At 40.8% G+C, this 22795-nt stretch overlaps 6 non-coding genes across 6 annotated transcripts; all 6 read right to left on the bottom strand.

Annotated features, from left to right (window-relative positions):
- Positions 1 to 2736: 2736 nt before the first annotated feature.
- Positions 2737 to 2801, bottom strand: LOC132647304 (small nucleolar RNA SNORD109A). The gene has a single exon (XR_009585672.1). It is a non-coding gene; the product is annotated as a small nucleolar RNA SNORD109A (small nucleolar RNA).
- Positions 2802 to 6291: 3490 nt separating this feature from the next.
- LOC132647305 (small nucleolar RNA SNORD109A) lies at positions 6292 to 6356 on the bottom strand. The gene has a single exon (XR_009585673.1). It is a non-coding gene; the product is annotated as a small nucleolar RNA SNORD109A (small nucleolar RNA).
- Positions 6357 to 9849: 3493 nt separating this feature from the next.
- LOC132647306 (small nucleolar RNA SNORD109A) lies at positions 9850 to 9914 on the bottom strand. Its single transcript, XR_009585674.1, has one exon. It is a non-coding gene; the product is annotated as a small nucleolar RNA SNORD109A (small nucleolar RNA).
- Positions 9915 to 13420: 3506 nt separating this feature from the next.
- Positions 13421 to 13485, bottom strand: LOC132647307 (small nucleolar RNA SNORD109A). The gene has a single exon (XR_009585675.1). It is a non-coding gene; the product is annotated as a small nucleolar RNA SNORD109A (small nucleolar RNA).
- A 3493-nt stretch (positions 13486 to 16978) lies between these two features.
- Positions 16979 to 17043, bottom strand: LOC132647308 (small nucleolar RNA SNORD109A). The gene has a single exon (XR_009585676.1). It is a non-coding gene; the product is annotated as a small nucleolar RNA SNORD109A (small nucleolar RNA).
- A 3504-nt stretch (positions 17044 to 20547) lies between these two features.
- On the bottom strand, positions 20548 to 20612 carry LOC132647309 (small nucleolar RNA SNORD109A). Its single transcript, XR_009585677.1, has one exon. It is a non-coding gene; the product is annotated as a small nucleolar RNA SNORD109A (small nucleolar RNA).
- Between the last annotated feature and the right edge of the window lie 2183 nt (positions 20613 to 22795).

The following is a 22795-nucleotide window of genomic DNA, read 5'->3' on the forward strand; positions in this document are numbered from 1 at the left end:
CATTGCATTTAATACCAAAAATATTCTTAATTTTGTTTTGTTTTGTTCTGACAATGGACAACTAGATTTCTGGCTCAACATAATCCATAATCATTTATAAAAAGAATAAATATGGTTCATTGTCAGCTCTGTTTGTGTTTTCGAAAAATTTATGGCAATTCACTTGAATTTTAGAGGGCAAGATTGCATGTTTCCATGCTACTTACAAGGAAGTGAAAACGCATGGGTGGCTCTCTTAGTATCCACGCCAGAGGATCAAGGATAGATGAAATTTGTGAGGGTTATTGTTCTGTGCTCTAGGGGTCTAGACTCCTAACACCTTATCATTGTCCTTTGGGTTCCACACCTGTCTGGGCAGAAATAAGAGTTTAATTCTTTGAGCTTGAATGTCGATAAGGGAAGGAGCTGGGAGAAGGCTTTTCTTAGTACTTCTGGATATATTATTTAGAATTGGAAGCTTCAATGGTAGCTTCAAAAGAAAGTCAAATATGCCAATAACTTCACCCAACTGTTGGTTTTCCAAATCCACCTCAAAATACTAATGGTATTAGGTAGTATCCTTGTCACTTGCTTGGGTTGGGACTACCTAGCTAAGTCCCCTACAATGCCAGGGCCATAGCAAGTGTTCCACCATCAAGAGGCAAGACGAAGCCTAGGTTGTTTAGCCATGAGAGGGACGTTAAATAATTCTCATCTCTTGTGGTACACAGTAGGTAAATATTTAGTTAGGCGAGAATGCAGCCTGCCTACAAACAAAAGACACAATGGGAAGCAGCGTCACTTACCTGTCCTGCCAGAAGGGAAGCACCTCTCCAAGTTTTAGCCTGCAACATAATAAGTATGAAGGTTATCAGAAAAGGAAATGCGTCTAGGCAACCTTGACTTTCTAAAGTGTCCCGACCTTCAAGTCTGCCAGCAGTTCAGTCTTTCCCAGAACCAACTATTGAATTCATTTCCTCCCTTCCAATCCCCTCAGATTTTAGCCACTGTGGCAAGGATTTCTCCTCTTCTGATGACTTCCTCAGAAGCTATCTGTGAGAGCATCTTTGCCAGTGCCAACAGGCACATTGTGTACGCCTCTCAGTGGGCAGCGAGGAAGTTGGACAAAGCAAAGAAGAAGCAGTGCGTATAGCATTGCAGTATGGTCATTCTTAACTCCTCCTTTCTCAAAGTCAAAACGACCAAGTTGCACAGAGGTGAAAGTCAGTAAGCCCAATGGTATCTTTGAGATTTCAGGGTGTCATTGAAATTTGTCCTCTGTGCATGGAATTCTCTCCTTGTTTATCCAACAGAGTGTTCCATAATTGACTTTAGATTTCTTCCCTGCCATGCAACCTCATCTTGGAAGAGAGGGGAATCCAAAGGTAACTTTTTGTCTACATGTATGTTACCATGTCTCGATTCATGGATCTCAAGTCTTCCACTTGGAAGAGCATTGGAATCATCTACCATGCTTCAGGTTAAATCTGATGAAAAGAAGATGTTTTCTACGCACTAACTGACTAGCCTGTGGTCAAATACACTGGGTTGATTTTATCGAGTATGTTGTACTACACATCTGAGATTACATGATGTCCTTGATTGGATATTCAAGCTTCAACCATGGCTTTAGAAATTGTGTATCCAGCAAGTGTTACCAAGAGTCCTATGCTACAGCTTCGTAAAAGTCTGTTAGTAGTAAGATATATATATATATATACATATATGTGTGTGTAAGTTGTGAATTAATTGTGTTCATCATGAGGATGTTAAGAAGATTCAGTGTGTGGTTCTTTCTTGTTTCATTGAAGAGTTAGTGCATCTGATCCATTATCAGGATTGTGGGTCTACCAGCTAGCAACATGTTCTTTAGAAATATCTTTCCTTGTTTCATAAAGGAATAGTTGTTTTCATAGATCTTGGGTAACACGCAAATTTTGTTAGAATAGATGATTTGCATCTGTGTGAGAGCGGCAATAAGAGGATGAATGTACCCAAAAGGAAAAGAAAAACAACAACAACAAGTAACAGAAAGCAAAGCCCAATTGTCATTTCTCATGATGGATCAACTGAGATGGTTTCCATGCGAGAAAGAGATAGGTAAACACAACATGCTCTGGAAGATTTTGGCAGCTAAGACATAAATGATGAACACCCATAAAACTAGGGAATGTCTCCAACAGGTGCCCTGGCTTCTCACCTAGCCATTATTATCTAGAATTTACCCAGCCTCCAACAGGAAAGACCATTTCAATTTTCCCTCTATATAAATTGAATGATCCTTTAATTATTAGTTATACGTCAGCCTTTACACAACTTTGGGAAAAGTGCGAGGGCAGTCATTGTCCTCCAATATTCTTGGGACTACTGGCATGAGCCCTAACCTCGCAGCCTGACACTTTACCACATATGTGCAAGGGTACATCGCCGGAGACTAGGAATGAGCAGCACGTTCGAATTCATCAGTTCTTACATATTTTTTGAGTACGTCATTTGCACCTACAGTCATCTCTACCTGATATATGTGCCTACTCCTATAGTAAAGGTTGTCTCCCTATCACTTGGAATCATTTCTATCTCTTTGAAAATAGAAAGCAATGAAGATTGTATCAAACCAAGTATGGGTATTGTTATGAGGCCTTTTTCGAAAAATCTCAGAATCTGATGCCATACTGCACAGTTTTCATCCTCTCTGAAGAGGGAAGAGTGCAAGGCAGGCTCTGAACTCCTCATGGGTCTCACGTGGACCTCATATCTGGACCTCAGATCGCATCTGTTCAAGTCAGTCAACGTCCTCAGAGACCTGTTGTCATCATAGATCCAGAAAGGCCTTCGCTCAACACATGAGTTTTCACCTACCAAGTGAAATCCCAGAGAGCTAGACTCCTGGGCCTTGACAAGGAAGTTCAAAACTGTGCAGGAGGCATGTAGCTCATTCTGTCAAAGGTTCTGGGGAAACACAGAGGACAGGATTAAAGAGCCTTTCCCCTTTGACACCATATGAGAAAAATAGAGGTCAACACATTGCCTTTGGTGGGTGTCACTGGCCCCAAATCGGGTACCTGTGAATGTTCCTTGAATTTATGTATTTAATCTTTACAACAAAGATTTGGTAAGAATAGAGAAAACATTCAAGAAAGCAAAATGACTTTTTTTCCTATCTAGATAAGATTTTTTCAACATCCTAATTTGCGGTATTGATTCTATGCTCTTCATGTTAACCCGCCTTTACACTTCCTCCTCCTGTTCCCTGTCTTCCATGTATGTTCCTCTCCATCTTACAGTGCCCAGTATTGAGCCTTCCAGTTGTCCTGCAATTGTCAATGCTCTGGAGGATTTTGTGATGTATGTCGCATGACCAACAGCTCCTTCCATATTTCCTTGGACAACAAAAAGCAACACACAGGCCAAGCTACATTTTGGTCCATATACATCACCAGGTATCCCACAGGACATTGACAGGGACAGGAGTTGGGTTCTGTGTGCCTGATTCCTGAACCTTCTCTTCGTATCACCTCTCATGTCATGTTTCTTCAAATGAACTCAACACCACCCAGTTTCCAAGATGAAGGAAGGCATTGCATTTAATACCAAAAATATTCTTAATTTTGTTTTGTTTTGTTCTGACAATGGACAACTAGATTTCTGGCTCAACATAATCCATAATCATTTATAAAAAGAATAAATATGGTTCATTGTCAGCTCTTTTTGTGTTTTCGAAAAATTTATGGCAATTCACTTGAATTTTAGAGGGCAAGATTGCATGTTTCCATGCTACTTACAAGGAAGTGAAAACGCATGGGTGGCTCTCTTAGTATCCACGCCAGAGGATCAAGGATAGATGAAATTTGTGAGGGTTATTGTTCTGTGCTCTAGGGGTCTAGACTCCTAACACCTTATCATTGTCCTTTGGGTTCCACACCTGTCAGGGCAGAAATAAGAGTTTAATTCTTTGAGCTTGAATGTCGATAAGGGAAGGAGCTGGGAGAAGGCTTTTCTTAGTACTTCTGGATATATTATTTAGAATTGGAAGCTTCAATGGTAGCTTCAAAAGAAAGTCAAATATGCCAATAACTTCACCCAACTGTTGGTTTTCCAAATCCACCTCAAAATACTAATGGTATTAGGTAGTATCCTTGTCACTTGCTTGGGTTGGGACTACCTAGCTAAGTCCCCTACAATGCCAGGGCCATAGCAAGTGTTCCACCATCAAGAGGCAAGACGAAGCCTAGGTTGTTTAGCCATGAGAGGGACGTTAAATAATTCTCATCTCTTGTGGTACACAGTAGGTAAATATTTAGTTAGGCGAGAATGCAGCCTGCCTACAAACAAAAGACACAATGGGAAGCAGCGTCACTTACCTGTCCTGCCAGAAGGGAAGCACCTCTCCAAGTTTTAGCCTGCAACATAATAAGTATGAAGGTTATCAGAAAAGGAAATGCGTCTAGGCAACCTTGACTTTCTAAAGTGTCCCGACCTTCAAGTCTGCCAGCAGTTCAGTCTTTCCCAGAACCAACTATTGAATTCATTTCCTCCCTTCCAATCCCCTCAGATTTTAGCCACTGTGGCAAGGATTTCTCCTCTTCTGATGACTTCCTCAGAAGCTATCTGTGAGAGCATCTTTGCCAGTGCCAACAGGCACATTGTGTACGCCTCTCAGTGGGCAGCGAGGAAGTTGGACAAAGCAAAGAAGAAGCAGTGCGTATAGCATTGCAGTATGGTCATTCTTAACTCCTCCTTTCTCAAAGTCAAAACGACCAAGTTGCACAGAGGTGAAAGTCAGTAAGCCCAATGGTATCTTTGAGATTTCAGGATGTCATTGAAATTTGTCCTCTGTGCATGGAATTCTCTCCTTGTTTATCCAACAGAGTGTTCCATAATTGACTTTAGATTTCTTCCCTGCCATGCAACCTCATCTTGGAAGAGAGGGGAATCCAAAGGTAACTTTTTGTCTACATGTATGTTACCATGTCTCGATTCATGGATCTCAAGTCTTCCACTTGGAAGAGCATTGGAATCATCTACCATGCTTCAGGTTAAATCTGATGAAAAGAAGATGTTTTCTACGCACTAACTGACTAGCCTGTGGTCAAATACACTGGGTTGATTTTATCGAGTATGTTGTACTACACATCTGAGATTACATGATGTCCTTGATTGGATATTCAAGCTTCAACCATGGCTTTAGAAATTGTGTATCCAGCAAGTGTTACCAAGAGTCCTATGCTACAGCTTCGTAAAAGTCTGTTAGTAATAAGATATATATATATATATACATATATGTGTGTGTAAGTTGTGAATTAATTGTGTTCATCATGAGGATGTTAAGAAGATTCAGTGTGTGGTTCTTTCTTGTTTCATTGAAGAGTTAGTGCATCTGATCCATTATCAGGATTGTGGGTCTACCAGCTAGCAACATGTTCTTTAGAAATATCTTTCCTTGTTTCATAAAGGAATAGTTGTTTTCATAGATCTTGGGTAACACGCAAATTTTGTTAGAATAGATGATTTGCATCTGTGTGAGAGCGGCAATAAGAGGATGAATGTACCCAAAAGGAAAAGAAAAACAACAACAACAAGTAACAGAAAGCAAAGCCCAATTGTCATTTCTCATGATGGATCAACTGAGATGGTTTCCATGCGAGAAAGAGATAGGTAAACACAACATGCTCTGGAAGATTTTGGCAGCTAAGACATAAATGATGAACACCCATAAAACTAGGGAATGTCTCCAACAGGTGCCCTGGCTTCTCACCTAGCCATTATTATCTAGAATTTACCCAGCCTCCAACAGGAAAGACCATTTCAATTTTCCCTCTATATAAATTGAATGATCCTTTAATTATTAGTTATACGTCAGCCTTTACACAACTTTGGGAAAAGTGCGAGGGCAGTCATTGTCCTCCAATATTCTTGGGACTACTGGCATGAGCCCTAACCTCGCAGCCTGACACTTTACCACATATGTGCAAGGGTACATCGCCGGAGACTAGGAATGAGCAGCACGTTCGAATTCATCAGTTCTTACATATTTTTTGAGTACGTCATTTGCACCTACAGTCATCTCTACCTGATATATGTGCCTACTCCTATAGTAAAGGTTGTCTCCCTATCACTTGGAATCATTTCTATCTCTTTGAAAATAGAAAGCAATGAAGATTGTATCAAACCAAGTATGGGTATTGTTATGAGGCCTTTTTCGAAAAATCTCAGAATCTGATGCCATACTGCACAGTTCTCATCCTCTCTGAAGAGGGAAGAGTGCAAGGCAGGCTCTGAACTCCTCATGGGTCTCACGTGGACCTCATATCTGGACCTCAGATCGCATCTGTTCAAGTCAGTCAACGTCCTCAGAGACCTGTTGTCATCATAGATCCAGAAAGGCCTTCGCTCAACACATGAGTTTTCACCTACCAAGTGAAATCCCAGAGAGCTAGACTCCTGGGCCTTGACAAGGAAGTTCAAAACTGTGCAGGAGGCATGTAGCTCATTCTGTCAAAGGTTCTGGGGAAACACAGAGGACAGGATTAAAGAGCCTTTCCCCTTTGACACCATATGAGAAAAATAGAGGTCAACACATTGCCTTTGGTGGGTGTCACTGGCCCCAAATCGGGTACCTGTGAATGTTCCTTGAATTTATGTATTTAATCTTTACAACAAAGATTTGGTAAGAATAGAGAAAACATTCAAGAAAGCAAAATGACTTTTTTCCTATCTAGATAAGATTTTTTCAACATCCTAATTTGCGGTTTTGATTCTATGCTCATCATGTTAACCCGCCTTTACACTTCCTCCTCAGGTTCCCTGTCTTCCATGTATGTTCCTCTCCATCTTACAGTGCACAGTATTGAGCTTTCCAGTTGTCCTGCAATTGTCAATGCTCTGGAGGATTTTGTGATGTATGTCCCATGACCACCAGCTCCTTCCATATTTCCTTGGACAACAAAAAGCAACACACAGGCCAAGCTATATTTTGGTCCATATACATCACCAGGTATCCCACAGGACATTGACAGGGACAGGAGTTGGGTTCTGTGTGCCTGATTCCTGAACCTTCTCTTCTTATCACCTCTCATGTCATGTTTCTTCAAATGAACTCAACACCACCCAGGTTCCAAGATGAAGGAAGGCATTGCATTTAATACCAAAAATATTCTTAGTTTTGTTTTGTTTTGTTCTGAAAATGGACAACTAGATTTCTGGCTCAACATAATCCATAATCATTTATAAAAAGAATAAATATGGTTCCTTGTCAGCTCTGTTTGGGTTTTTGAAAACTTTATGGCAATTCACCTGAATTTTAGAGGGCAAGATTGCATGTTTCCATGCTACTTACAAGGAAGTGAAAACGCATGGGTTGCTCTCTTAGTATCCACGCCAGAGGATCAATGATAGATGAAATTTGTGAGGGTTATTGTTCTGTGCTCTAGGGGTCTAGACTCCTAACACCCTATCATCTTCCTTTGGGTTCCACACCTGTCAGGGCAGAAATAAAAGTTTAATTCTTTGAGCTTGAATGTCGATAAGGGAAGGAGCTGGGAGAAGGCTTTTCTTAGTACTTCTGGATATATTATTTAGAATTGGAAGCTTCAATGGTAGCTTCAAAAGAATGTCAAATATGCCAATTACTTCACCTAACTGTTGGTTTTCCAAATGCACCTCAAAATACTAATGGTATTAGTTAGTATCCTTGTCACTTGCTTGGGTTTGGTCTACCTAGCTAAGTCCCCTACAATGCCAGGGCCATAGCAAGTGTTCCACCATCAATAGGCAAGATGAAGCCTAGGTTGTTTAGCCATGAGAGGGACGTTAAATAAATCTCATCTCTTGTGGTACACAGTAGGTAAATATTTAGTCAGGCGAGAATGCAGCCTGTCTACAAACAAAAGACACAATGGGAAGCAGCGTCACTTACCTGTCCTGCCAGAAGGGAAGCACCTCTCCAAGTTTTAGCCTGCAACATAATAAGTATGAAGGTTATCAGAAAATGAAATGCGTCTAGGCAACCTTGACTTTCTAAAGTGTCCCGACCTTCAAGTCTGCCAGCACTTCAGTCTTTCCCAGAACCAACTATTGAATTCATTTCCTCCCTTCCAATCCCCTCAGATTTTAGCCACTGTGGCAAGGATTTCTCCTCTTCTGATGACTTCCTCAGAAGCTATCTGTGAGAGCATCTTTGCCAGTGCCAACAGGCACATTGTGTACGCCTCTCAGTGGGCAGCGAGGAAGTTGGACAAAGCAAAGAAGAAGCAGTGCGTATAGCATTGCAGTATGGTCATTCTTAACTCCTCCTTTCTCAAAGTCAAAACGACCAAGTTGCACAGAGGTGAAAGTCAGTAAGCCCAATGGTATCTTTGAGATTTCAGGATGTCATTGAAATTTGTCCTCTGTGCATGGAATTCTCTCCTTGTTTATCCAACAGAGTGTTCCATAATTGACTTTAGATTTCTTCCCTGCCATGCAACCTCATCTTGGAAGAGAGGGGAATCCAAAGGTAACTTTTTGTCTACATGTATGTTACCATGTCTCGATTCATGGAACTCAAGTCTTCCACTTGGAAGAGCATTGGAATCATCTACCATGCTTCAGGTTAAATCTGATGAAAAGAAGATGTTTTCTACGCACTAACTGACTAGCCTGTGGTCAAATACACTGGGTTGATTTTATCGAGTATGTTGTACTACACATCTGAGATTACATGATGTCCTTGATTGGATATTCAAGCTTCAAACATGGCTTTAGAAATTGTGTATCCAGCAAGTGTTACCAAGAGTCCTATGCTACAGCTTCGTAAAAGTCTGTTAGTAGTAAGATATATATATATATATATATACATATATGTGTGTGTAAGTTGTGAATTAATTGTGTTCATCATGAGGATGTTAAGAAGATTCAGTGTGTGGTTCTTTCTTGTTTCATTGAAGAGTTAGTGCATCTGATCCATTATCAGGATTGTGGGTCTACCAGCTAGCAACATGTTCTTTAGAAATATCTTTCCTTGTTTCATAAAGGAATAGTTGTTTTCATAGATCTTGGGTAACACGCAAATTTTGTTAGAATAGATGATTTGCATCTGTGTGAGAGCGGCAATAAGAGGATGAATGTACCCAAAAGGAAAAGAAAAACAACAACAACAAGTAACAGAAAGCAAAGCCCAATTGTCATTTCTCATGATGGATCAACTGAGATGGTTTCCATGCGAGAAAGAGATAGGTAAACACAACATGCTCTGGAAGATTTTGGCAGCTAAGACATAAATGATGAACACCAATAAAACTAGGGAATGTCTCCAACAGGTGCCCTGGCTTCTCACCTAGCCATTATTATCTAGAATTTACCCAGCCTCCAACAGGAAAGACCATTTCAATTTTCCCTCTATATAAATTGAATGATCCTTTAATTATTAGTTATACGTCAGCCTTTACACAACTTTGGGAAAAGTGCGAGGGCAGTCATTGTCCTCCAATATTCTTGGGACTACTGGCATGAGCCCTAACCTCGCAGCCTGACACTTTACCACATATGTGCAAGGGTACATCGCCGGAGACTAGGAATGAGCAGCACGTTCGAATTCATCAGTTCTTACATATTTTTTGAGTACGTCATTTGCACCTACAGTCATCTCTACCTGATATATGTGCCTACTCCTATAGTAAAGGTTGTCTCCCTATCACTTGGAATCATTTCTATCTCTTTGAAAATAGAAAGCAATGAAGATTGTATCAAACCAAGTATGGGTATTGTTATGAGGCCTTTTTCGAAAAATCTCAGAATCTGATGCCATACTGCACAGTTCTCATCCTCTCTGAAGAGGGAAGAGTGCAAGGCAGGCTCTGAACTCCTCATGGGTCTCACGTGGACCTCATATCTGGACCTCAGATCGCATCTGTTCAAGTCAGTCAACGTCCTCAGAGACCTGTTGTCATCATAGATCCAGAAAGGCCTTCGCTCAACACATGAGTTTTCACCTACCAAGTGAAATCCCAGAGAGCTAGACTCCTGGGCCTTGACAAGGAAGTTCAAAACTGTGCAGGAGGCATGTAGCTCATTCTGTCAAAGGTTCTGGGGAAACACAGAGGACAGGATTAAAGAGCCTTTCCCCTTTGACACCATATGAGAAAAATAGAGGTCAACACATTGCCTTTGGTGGGTGTCACTGGCCCCAAATCGGGTACCTGTGAATGTTCCTTGAATTTATGTATTTAATCTTTACAACAAAGATTTGGTAAGAATAGAGAAAACATTCAAGAAAGCAAAATGACTTTTTTCCTATCTAGATAAGATTTTTTCAACATCCTAATTTGCGGTTTTGATTCTATACTCATCATGTTAACCCGCCTTTACACTTCCTCCTCAGGTTCCCTGTCTTCCATGTATGTTCCTCTCCATCTTACAGTGCACAGTATTGAGCCTTCCAGTTGTCCTGCAATTGTCAATGCTCTGGAGGATTTTGTGATGTATGTCCCATGACCACCAGCTCCTTCCATATTTCCTTGGACAACAAAAAGCAACACACAGGCCAAGCTATATTTTGGTCCATATACATCAACAGGTATCCCACAGGACATTGACAGGGACAGGAGTTGGGTTCTGTGTGCCTGATTCCTGAACCTTCTCTTCTTATCACCTCTCATGTCATGTTTCTTCAAATGAACTCAACACCACCCAGGTTCCAAGATGAAGGAAGGCATTGCATTTAATACCAAAAATATTCTTAGTTTTGTTTTGTTTTGTTCTGAAAATGGACAACTAGATTTCTGGCTCAACATAATCCATAATCATTTATAAAAAGAATAAATATGGTTCCTTGTCAGCTCTGTTTGGGTTTTTGAAAACTTTATGGCAATTCACCTGAATTTTAGAGGGCAAGATTGCATGTTTCCATGCTACTTACAAGGAAGTGAAAACGCATGGGTTGCTCTCTTAGTATCCACGCCAGAGGATCAATGATAGATGAAATTTGTGAGGGTTATTGTTCTGTGCTCTAGGGGTCTAGACTCCTAACACCCTATCATCTTCCTTTGGGTTCCACACCTGTCAGGGCAGAAATAAAAGTTTAATTCTTTGAGCTTGAATGTCGATAAGGGAAGGAGCTGGGAGAAGGCTTTTCTTAGTACTTCTGGATATATTATTTAGAATTGGAAGCTTCAATGGTAGCTTCAAAAGAATGTCAAATATGCCAATTACTTCACCTAACTGTTGGTTTTCCAAATGCACCTCAAAATACTAATGGTATTAGTTAGTATCCTTGTCACTTGCTTGGGTTTGGTCTACCTAGCTAAGTCCCCTACAATGCCAGGGCCATAGCAAGTGTTCCACCATCAATAGGCAAGATGAAGCCTAGGTTGTTTAGCCATGAGAGGGACGTTAAATAAATCTCATCTCTTGTGGTACACAGTAGGTAAATATTTCGTCAGGCGAGAATGCAGCCTGTCTACAAACAAAAGACACAATGGGAAGCAGCGTCACTTACCTGTCCTGCCAGAAGGGAAGCACCTCTCCAAGTTTTAGCCTGCAACATAATAAGTATGAAGGTTATCAGAAAATGAAATGCGTCTAGGCAACCTTGACTTTCTAAAGTGTCCCGACCTTCAAGTCTGCCAGCACTTCAGTCTTTCCCAGAACCAACTATTGAATTCATTTCCTCCCTTCCAATCCCCTCAGATTTTAGCCACTGTGGCAAGGATTTCTCTTCTTCTGATGACTTCCTCAGAAGCTGTTTGTGAGAGCATCTTTGCCAGTGCCAGCAGGCACAGTGTGGACGCCTCTCAGTGGGCAGCGAGGAAGTTGGACAAAGCAAAGAAGAAGCAGTGAGTATAGCATTGCAGTATTGTCATTCTTAACTCCTCCTTTCTCAAAGTCAAAACGACCAAGTTGCACAGAGGTGAAAGTCAGTAAGCCCAATGGTATCTTTGAGATTTCAGGGTGTCATTGAAATTTGTCCTCTGTGCATGGAATTCTCTCCTTGTTTATCCAACCGAGTGTTCCATAATTGACTTTAGATTTCTTCCCTGCCATGCAACCTCATCTTGGAAGAGAGGGGAATCCAAAGGTACCTTTTTATCTACATGTATGTTACCATGTCTCGATTCATAAAAACTCAAGTCTTCCACTTGGAAGAGCGTTGGAATCATCTACCATGCTTCAGGTTAAATCTGATGAAAAGAAGATGTTTTCTACGCACTAACTGACTAGCCCGTGGTCAAATACACATGGGTTCCTTTTTATCGAGTATGCTGTACTACACATCTGAGATTACATGATGTCCTTGATTGGATATTCAAGCTTCAAACATGGCTTTAGAAATTGTGTATCCAGCAAGTGTTACCAAGAGTCCTATGCTACAGCTTCGTTAAAGTCTGTTAGTAGTAAGATATATATATATATATATATATATATATATACATATATGTGTGTGTCAGTCCTGAATTAATTGTGTTCATCATGAGGATGTTAAGAAGATTCAGTGTGTGGTTCTTTCTTGTTTCATTGAAGAGTTAGCGCATCTGATCCATTATCAGGATTGTGGGTCTACCAGCTAGCAACATGTTCTTTAGAAATATCTTTCCTTGTTTCATAAAGGAATAGTTGTTTTCATAGATCTTGGGTAACACGCAAATTTTGTTAGAATAGATGATTTGCATCTGTGTGAGAGCGGCAATAAGAGGATGAATGTACCCAGGAGGAAAAGAAAAACAACAACAACAAGTAACAGAAAGCAAAGCCCAATTGTCATTTCTCATGATGGATCAACTGAGATGGTTTCCATGCGAGAAAGAGATAGGTAAACACAACATGCTCTGGAAGATTTTGGCAGCTAAGACATAAATGATGAACACCAATAAAACTAGGGAATGTCTCAAACAGGTGCCCTGGTTTCTCACCTAGCCATTATTATCTAGAATTTACCCAGCCTCCAACAGGAAAGACCATTTCAATTTTCCCTCTATATAAATTGAATGATCCTTTAATTATTAGTTATACGTCAGCCTTTACACAACTTTGGGAAAAGTGCGAGGGCAGTCATTGTCCTCCAATATTCTTGGGACTACTGGCATGAGCCCTAACCTCCCAGCCTGACACTTTACCACATATGTGCAAGAGTACATCGCCGGAGACTAGGAATGAGCAGCACGTTCTAATTCATCAGTTCTTACATATTTTTTGAGTACGTCATTTGCACCTACAGTCATCTCTACCTGATATATGTGCCTACTCCTATAGTAAAGGTTGTCTCCCTATCACTTGGAATCATTTCTATCTCTTTGAAAATAGAAAGCAATGAAGATTGTATCAAACCAAGTATGGGTATTGTTATGAGGCTTTTTTCGAAAAATCTCAGAATCTGATGCCATACTGCACAGTTCTCATCCTCTCTGAAGAGGGAAGAGTGCAAGGCAGGCTCTGAACTCCTCATGGGTCTCACGAGGACCTCATATCTGGACCTCAGATCGCATCTGTTCAAGTCAGTCAACGTCCTCAGAGACCTGTTGTCATCATAGATCCAGAAAGGCCTTCGCTCAACACATGAGTTTTCACCTACCAAGTGAAATCCCAGAGAGCTAGACTCCTGGGCCTTGACAAGGAAGTTCAAAACTGTGCAGGAGGCATGTAGCTCATTCTGTCAAAGGTTCTGGGGAAACACAGAGGACAGGATTAAAGAGCCTTTCCCCTTTGACACCATATGAGAAAAATAGAGGTCAACACATTGCCTTTGGTGGGTGTCACTGGCCCCAAATCGGGTACCTGTGAATGTTCCTTGAATTTATGTATTTAATCTTTACAACAAAGATTTGGTAAGAATAGAGAAAACATTCAAGAAAGCAAAATGACTTTTTTCCTATCTAGATAAGATTTTTTCAACATCCTAATTTGCGGTTTTGATTCTATGCTCATCATGTTAACCCGCCTTTACACTTCCTCCTCAGGTTCCCTGTCTTCCATGTATGTTCCTCTCCATCTTACAGTGCACAGTATTGAGCCTTCCAGTTGTCCTGCAATTGTCAATGCTCTGGAGGATTTTGTGATGTATGTCCCATGACCACCAGCTCCTTCCATATTTCCTTGGACAACAAAAAGCAACACACAGGCCAAGCTATATTTTGGTCCATATACATCACCAGGTATCCCACAGGACATTGACAGGGACAGGAGTTGGGTTCTGTGTGCCTGATTCCTGAACCTTCTCTTCTTATCACCTCTCATGTCATGTTTCTTCAAATGAACTCAACACCACCCAGGTTCCAAGATGAAGGAAGGCATTGCATTTAATACCAAAAATATTCTTAGTTTTGTTTTGTTTTGTTCTGAAAATGGACAACTAGATTTCTGGCTCAACATAATCCATAATCATTTATAAAAAGAATAAATATGGTTCCTTGTCAGCTCTGTTTGGGTTTTTGAAAACTTTATGGCAATTCACCTGAATTTTAGAGGGCAAGATTGCATGTTTCCATGCTACTTACAAGGAAGTGAAAACGCATGGGTTGCTCTCTTAGTATCCACGCCAGAGGATCAATGATAGATGAAATTTGTGAGGGTTATTGTTCTGTGCTCTAGGGGTCTAGACTCCTAACACCCTATCATCTTCCTTTGGGTTCCACACCTGTCAGGGCAGAAATAAAAGTTTAATTCTTTGAGCTTGAATGTCGATAAGGGAAGGAGCTGGGAGAAGGCTTTTCTTAGTACTTCTGGATATATTATTTAGAATTGGAAGCTTCAATGGTAGCTTCAAAAGAAAGTCAAATATGCCAATAACTTCACCTAACTGTTGGTTTTCCAAATGCACCTCAAAATACTAATGGTATTAGTTAGTATCCTTGTCACTTGCTTGGGTTTGGTCTACCTAGCTAAGTCCCCTACAATGCCAGGGCCATAGCAAGTGTTCCACCATCAATAGGCAAGATGAAGCCTAGGTTGTTTAGCCATGAGAGGGACGTTAAATAAATCTCATCTCTTGTGGTACACAGTAGGTAAATATTTAGTCAGGCGAGAATGCAGCCTGTCTACAAACAAAAGACACAATGGGAAGCAGCGTCACTTACCTGTCCTGCCAGAAGGGAAGCACCTCTCCAAGTTTTAGCCTGCAACATAATAAGTATGAAGGTTATCAGAAAATGAAATGCGTCTAGGCAACCTTGACTTTCTAAAGTGTCCCGACCTTCAAGTCTGCCAGCACTTCAGTCTTTCCCAGAACCAACTATTGAATTCATTTCCTCCCTTCCAATCCCCTCAGATTTTAGCCACTGTGGCAAGGATTTCTCCTCTTCTGATGACTTCCTCAGAAGCTATCTGTGAGAGCATCTTTGCCAGTGCCAACAGGCACATTGTGTACGCCTCTCAGTGGGCAGCGAGGAAGTTGGACAAAGCAAAGAAGAAGCAGTGCGTATAGCATTGCAGTATGGTCATTCTTAACTCCTCCTTTCTCAAAGTCAAAACGACCAAGTTGCACAGAGGTGAAAGTCAGTAAGCCCAATGGTATCTTTGAGATTTCAGGATGTCATTGAAATTTGTCCTCTGTGCATGGAATTCTCTCCTTGTTTATCCAACAGAGTGTTCCATAATTGACTTTAGATTTCTTCCCTGCCATGCAACCTCATCTTGGAAGAGAGGGGAATCCAAAGGTAACTTTTTGTCTACATGTATGTTACCATGTCTCGATTCATGGAACTCAAGTCTTCCACTTGGAAGAGCATTGGAATCATCTACCATGCTTCAGGTTAAATCTGATGAAAAGAAGATGTTTTCTACGCGCTAACTGACTAGCCTGTGGTCAAATACACTGGGTTGATTTTATCGAGTATGTTGTACTACACATCTGAGATTACATGATGTCCTTGATTGGATATTCAAGCTTCAAACATGGCTTTAGAAATTGTGTATCCAGCAAGTGTTACCAAGAGTCCTATGCTACAGCTTCGTAAAAGTCTGTTAGTAGTAAGATATATATATATATATATATACATATATGTGTGTGTAAGTTGTGAATTAATTGTGTTCATCATGAGGATGTTAAGAAGATTCAGTGTGTGGTTCTTTCTTGTTTCATTGAAGAGTTAGTGCATCTGATCCATTATCAGGATTGTGGGTCTACCAGCTAGCAACATGTTCTTTAGAAATATCTTTCCTTGTTTCATAAAGGAATAGTTGTTTTCATAGATCTTGGGTAACACGCAAATTTTGTTAGAATAGATGATTTGCATCTGTGTGAGAGCGGCAATAAGAGGATGAATGTACCCAAAAGGAAAAGAAAAACAACAACAACAAGTAACAGAAAGCAAAGCCCAATTGTCATTTCTCATGATGGATCAACTGAGATGGTTTCCATGCGAGAAAGAGATAGGTAAACACAACATGCTCTGGAAGATTTTGGCAGCTAAGACATAAATGATGAACACCAATAAAACTAGGGAATGTCTCCAACAGGTGCCCTGGCTTCTCACCTAGCCATTATTATCTAGAATTTACCCAGCCTCCAACAGGAAAGACCATTTCAATTTTCCCTCTATATAAATTGAATGATCCTTTAATTATTAGTTATACGTCAGCCTTTACACAACTTTGGGAAAAGTGCGAGGGCAGTCATTGTCCTCCAATATTCTTGGGACTACTGGCATGAGCCCTAACCTCGCAGCCTGACACTTTACCACATATGTGCAAGGGTACATCGCCGGAGACTAGGAATGAGCAGCACGTTCGAATTCATCAGTTCTTACATATTTTTTGAGTACGTCATTTGCACCTACAGTCATCTCTACCTGATATATGTGCCTACTCCTATAGTAAAGGTTGTCTCCCTATCACTTGGAATCATTTCTATCTCTTTGAAAATAGAAAGCAATGAAGATTGTATCAAACCAAGTATGGGTATTGTTATGAGGCCTTTTTCGAAAAATCTCAGAATCTGATGCCATACTGCACAGTTCTCATCCTCTCTGAAGAGGGAAGAGTGCAAGGCAGGCTCTGAACTCCTCATGGGTCTCACGTGGACCTCATATCTGGACCTCAGATCGCATCTGTTCAAGTCAGTCAACGTCCTCAGAGACCTGTTGTCATCATAGATCCAGAAAGGCCTTCGCTCAACACATGAGTTTTCACCTACCAAGTGAAATCCCAGAGAGCTAGACTCCTGGGCCTTGACAAGGAAGTTCAAAACTGTGCAGGAGGCATGTAGCTCATTCTGTCAAAGGTTCTGGGGAAACACAGAGGACAGGATTAAAGAGCCTTTCCCCTTTGACACCATATGAGAAAAATAGAGGTCAACACATTGCCTTTGGTGGGTGTCACTGGCCCCAAATCGGGTACCTGTGAATGTTCCTTGAATTTATGTATTTAATCTTTACAACAAAGATTTGGTAAGAATAGAGAAAACATTCAAGAAAGCAAAATGACTTTTTTCCTATCTAGATAAGATTTTTTCAACATCCTAATTTGCGGTTTTGATTCTATACTCATCATGTTAACCCGCCTTTACACTTCCTCCTCAGGTTCCCTGTCTTCCATGTATGTTCCTCTCCATCTTACAGTGCACAGTATTGAGCCTTCCAGTTGTCCTGCAATTGTCAATGCTCTGGAGGATTTTGTGATGTATGTCCCATGACCACCAGCTCCTTCCATATTTCCTTGGACAACAAAAAACAACACACAGGCCAAGCTATATTTTGGTCCATATACATCAACAGGTATCCCACAGGACATTGACAGGGACAGGAGTTGGGTTCTGTGTGCCTGATTCCTGAACCTTCTCTTCTTATCACCTCTCATGTCATGTTTCTTCAAATGAACTCAACACCACCCAGGTTCCAAGATGAAGGAAGGCATTGCATTTAATACCAAAAATATTCTTAGTTTTGTTTTGTTTTGTTCTGAAAATGGACAACTAGATTTCTGGCTCAACATAATCCATAATCATTTATAAAAAGAATAAATATGGTTCCTTGTCAGCTCTGTTTGGGTTTTTGAAAACTTTATGGCAATTCACCTGAATTTTAGAGGGCAAGATTGCATGTTTCCATGCTACTTACAAGGAAGTGAAAACGCATGGGTTGCTCTCTTAGTATCCACGCCAGAGGATCAATGATAGATGAAATTTGTGAGGGTTATTGTTCTGTGCTCTAGGGGTCTAGACTCCTAACACCCTATCATCTTCCTTTGGGTTCCACACCTGTCAGGGCAGAAATAAAAGTTTAATTCTTTGAGCTTGAATGTCGATAAGGGAAGGAGCTGGGAGAAGGCTTTTCTTAGTACTTCTGGATATATTATTTAGAATTGGAAGCTTCAATGGTAGCTTCAAAAGAATGTCAAATATGCCAATTACTTCACCTAACTGTTGGTTTTCCAAATGCACCTCAAAATACTAATGGTATTAGTTAGTATCCTTGTCACTTGCTTGGGTTTGGTCTACCTAGCTAAGTCCCCTACAATGCCAGGGCCATAGCAAGTGTTCCACCATCAATAGGCAAGATGAAGCCTAGGTTGTTTAGCCATGAGAGGGACGTTAAATAAATCTCATCTCTTGTGGTACACAGTAGGTAAATATTTCGTCAGGCGAGAATGCAGCCTGTCTACAAACAAAAGACACAATGGGAAGCAGCGTCACTTACCTGTCCTGCCAGAAGGGAAGCACCTCTCCAAGTTTTAGCCTGCAACATAATAAGTATGAAGGTTATCAGAAAATGAAATGCGTCTAGGCAACCTTGACTTTCTAAAGTGTCCCGACCTTCAAGTCTGCCAGCACTTCAGTCTTTCCCAGAACCAACTATTGAATTCATTTCCTCCCTTCCAATCCCCTCAGATTTTAGCCACTGTGGCAAGGATTTCTCTTCTTCTGATGACTTCCTCAGAAGCTGTTTGTGAGAGCATCTTTGCCAGTGCCAGCAGGCACAGTGTGGACGCCTCTCAGTGGGCAGCGAGGAAGTTGGACAAAGCAAAGAAGAAGCAGTGAGTATAGCATTGCAGTATTGTCATTCTTAACTCCTCCTTTCTCAAAGTCAAAACGACCAAGTTGCACAGAGGTGAAAGTCAGTAAGCCCAATGGTATCTTTGAGATTTCAGGGTGTCATTGAAATTTGTCCTCTGTGCATGGAATTCTCTCCTTGTTTATCCAACCGAGTGTTCCATAATTGACTTTAGATTTCTTCCCTGCCATGCAACCTCATCTTGGAAGAGAGGGGAATCCAAAGGTACCTTTTTATCTACATGTATGTTACCATGTCTCGATTCATAAAAACTCAAGTCTTCCACTTGGAAGAGCGTTGGAATCATCTACCATGCTTCAGGTTAAATCTGATGAAAAGAAGATGTTTTCTACGCACTAACTGACTAGCCCGTGGTCAAATACACATGGGTTCCTTTTTATCGAGTATGCTGTACTACACATCTGAGATTACATGATGTCCTTGATTGGATATTCAAGCTTCAAACATGGCTTTAGAAATTGTGTATCCAGCAAGTGTTACCAAGAGTCCTATGCTACAGCTTCGTTAAAGTCTGTTAGTAGTAAGATATATATATATATATATATATATATATACATATATGTGTGTGTCAGTCCTGAATTAATTGTGTTCATCATGAGGATGTTAAGAAGATTCAGTGTGTGGTTCTTTCTTGTTTCATTGAAGAGTTAGCGCATCTGATCCATTATCAGGATTGTGGGTCTACCAGCTAGCAACATGTTCTTTAGAAATATCTTTCCTTGTTTCATAAAGGAATAGTTGTTTTCATAGATCTTGGGTAACACGCAAATTTTGTTAGAATAGATGATTTGCATCTGTGTGAGAGCGGCAATAAGAGGATGAATGTACCCAGGAGGAAAAGAAAAACAACAACAACAAGTAACAGAAAGCAAAGCCCAATTGTCATTTCTCATGATGGATCAACTGAGATGGTTTCCATGCGAGAAAGAGATAGGTAAACACAACATGCTCTGGAAGATTTTGGCAGCTAAGACATAAATGATGAACACCAATAAAACTAGGGAATGTCTCAAACAGGTGCCCTGGTTTCTCACCTAGCCATTATTATCTAGAATTTACCCAGCCTCCAACAGGAAAGACCATTTCAATTTTCCCTCTATATAAATTGAATGATCCTTTAATTATTAGTTATACGTCAGCCTTTACACAACTTTGGGAAAAGTGCGAGGGCAGTCATTGTCCTCCAATATTCTTGGGACTACTGGCATGAGCCCTAACCTCCCAGCCTGACACTTTACCACATATGTGCAAGAGTACATCGCCGGAGACTAGGAATGAGCAGCACGTTCTAATTCATCAGTTCTTACATATTTTTTGAGTACGTCATTTGCACCTACAGTCATCTCTACCTGATATATGTGCCTACTCCTATAGTAAAGGTTGTCTCCCTATCACTTGGAATCATTTCTATCTCTTTGAAAATAGAAAGCAATGAAGATTGTATCAAACCAAGTATGGGTATTGTTATGAGGCTTTTTTCGAAAAATCTCAGAATCTGATGCCATACTGCACAGTTCTCATCCTCTCTGAAGAGGGAAGAGTGCAAGGCAGGCTCTGAACTCCTCATGGGTCTCACGAGGACCTCATATCTGGACCTCAGATCGCATCTGTTCAAGTCAGTCAACGTCCTCAGAGACCTGTTGTCATCATAGATCCAGAAAGGCCTTCGCTCAACACATGAGTTTTCACCTACCAAGTGAAATCCCAGAGAGTTAGACTCCTGGGCCTTGACAAGGAAGTTCAAAACTGTGCAGGAGGCATGTAGCTCATTCTGTCAAAGGTTTTGGGGAAACACAGAGGACAGGATTAAAGAGCCTTTCCCCTTTGACACCATATGAGAAAAATAGAGGTCAACACATTGCCTTTGGTGGGTGTCACTGGCCCCAAATCGGGTACCTGTGAATGTTCCTTGAATTTATGTATTTAATCTTTACAACAAAGATTTGGTAAGAATAGAGAAAACATTCAAGAAAGCAAAATGACTTTTTTTCCTATCTAGATAAGATTTTTTCAACATCCTAATTTGCGGTTTTGATTCTATGCTCTTCATGTTAACCCGCCTTTACACTTCCTCCTCCTGTTCCCTGTCTTCCATGTATGTTCCTCTCCATCTTACAGTGCCCAGTATTGAGCCTTCCAGTTGTCCTGGAATTGTCAATGCTCTGGAGGATTTTGTGATGTATGTCGCATGACCACCAGCTCCTTCCATATTTCCTTGGACAACAAAAAGCAACACACAGGCCAAGCTATATTTTGGTCCATATACATCACCAGGTATCCCACAGGACATTGACAGGGACAGGAGTTGGGTTCTGTGTGCCTGATTCCTGAACCTTCTCTTCTTATCACCTCTCATGTCATGTTTCTTCAAATGAACTCAACACCACCCAGGTTCCAAGATGAAGGAAGGCATTGCATTTAATACCAAAAATATTCTTAGTTTTGTTTTGTTTTGTTCTGACAATGGACAACTAGATTTCTGGCTCAACATAATCCATAATCATTTATAAAAAGAATAAATATGGTTCATTGTCAGCTCTGTTTGGGTTTTTGAAAACTTTATGGCAATTCACCTGAATTTTAGAGGGCAAGATTGCATGTTTCCATGCTACTTACAAGGAAGTGAAAACGCATGGGTTGCTCTCTTAGTATCCACGCCAGAGGATCAATGATAGATGAAATTTGTGAGGGTTATTGTTCTGTGCTCTAGGGGTCTAGACTCCTAACACCCTATCATCTTCCTTTGGGTTCCACACCTGTCAGGGCAGAAATAAAAGTTTAATTCTTTGAGCTTGAATGTCGATAAGGGAAGGAGCTGGGAGAAGGCTTTTCTTAGTACTTCTGGATATATTATTTAGAATTGGAAGCTTCAATGGTAGCTTCAAAAGAAAGTCAAATATGCCAATAACTTCCCCCAACTGTTGGTTTTCCAAATGCACCTCAAAATACTAATGGTATTAGTTAGTATCCTTGTCACTTGCTTGGGTTTGGTCTACCTAGCTAAGTCCCCTACAATGCCAGGGCCATAGCAAGTGTTCCACCATCAATAGGCAAGATGAAGCCTAGGTTGTTTAGCCATGAGAGGGACGTTAAATAAATCTCATCTCTTGTGGTACACAGTAGGTAAATATTTCGTCAGGCGAGAATGCAGCCTGTCTACAAACAAAAGAAACAATGGGAAGCAGCGTCACTTACCTGTCCTGCCAGAAGGGAAGCACCTCTATAAGTTTTAGCCTGCAACATAATAAGTATGAAGGTTATCAGAAAATGAAATGCGTCTAGGCAACCTTGACTTTCTAAAGTGTCCCGACCCTCAAGTCTGCCAGCAGTTCAGTCTTTCCCAGAACCAACTATTGAATTAATTTCCTCCCTTCAAATCCCCTCAGATTTTAGCCACTGTGGCAAGGATTTCTCTTCTTCTGATGACTTCCTCAGAAGCTGTCTGTGAGAGCATCTTTGCCAGTGCCAGCAGGCACAGTATGGACGCCTCTCAGTGGGCAGCGAGGAAGTTGGACAAAGCAAAGAAGAAGCAGTGAGTATAGCATTGCAGTATGGTCATTCTTAACTCCTCCTTTCTCAAGTCAAAACGACCAAGTTGCACAGAGGTGAAAGTCAGTAAGCCCAATGGTATCTTTGAGATTTCAGGGTGTCATTGAAATTTGTCCTCTGTGCATGGAATTCTCCCCTTGTTTATCCAACAGAGTGTTCCATAATTGACTTTAGATTTCTTCCCTGCCATGCAACCTCATCTTGGAAGAGAGGGGAATCCAAAGGTACCTTTTTGTCTACATGTATGTTACCATGTCTCGATTCATAAAAACTCAAGTCTTCCACTTGGA

This window comes from Meriones unguiculatus, chromosome 14 (assembly GCF_030254825.1).
Source record: "Meriones unguiculatus strain TT.TT164.6M chromosome 14, Bangor_MerUng_6.1, whole genome shotgun sequence".
In the NCBI taxonomy this organism is placed as follows: domain Eukaryota; kingdom Metazoa; phylum Chordata; class Mammalia; order Rodentia; family Muridae; genus Meriones; species Meriones unguiculatus.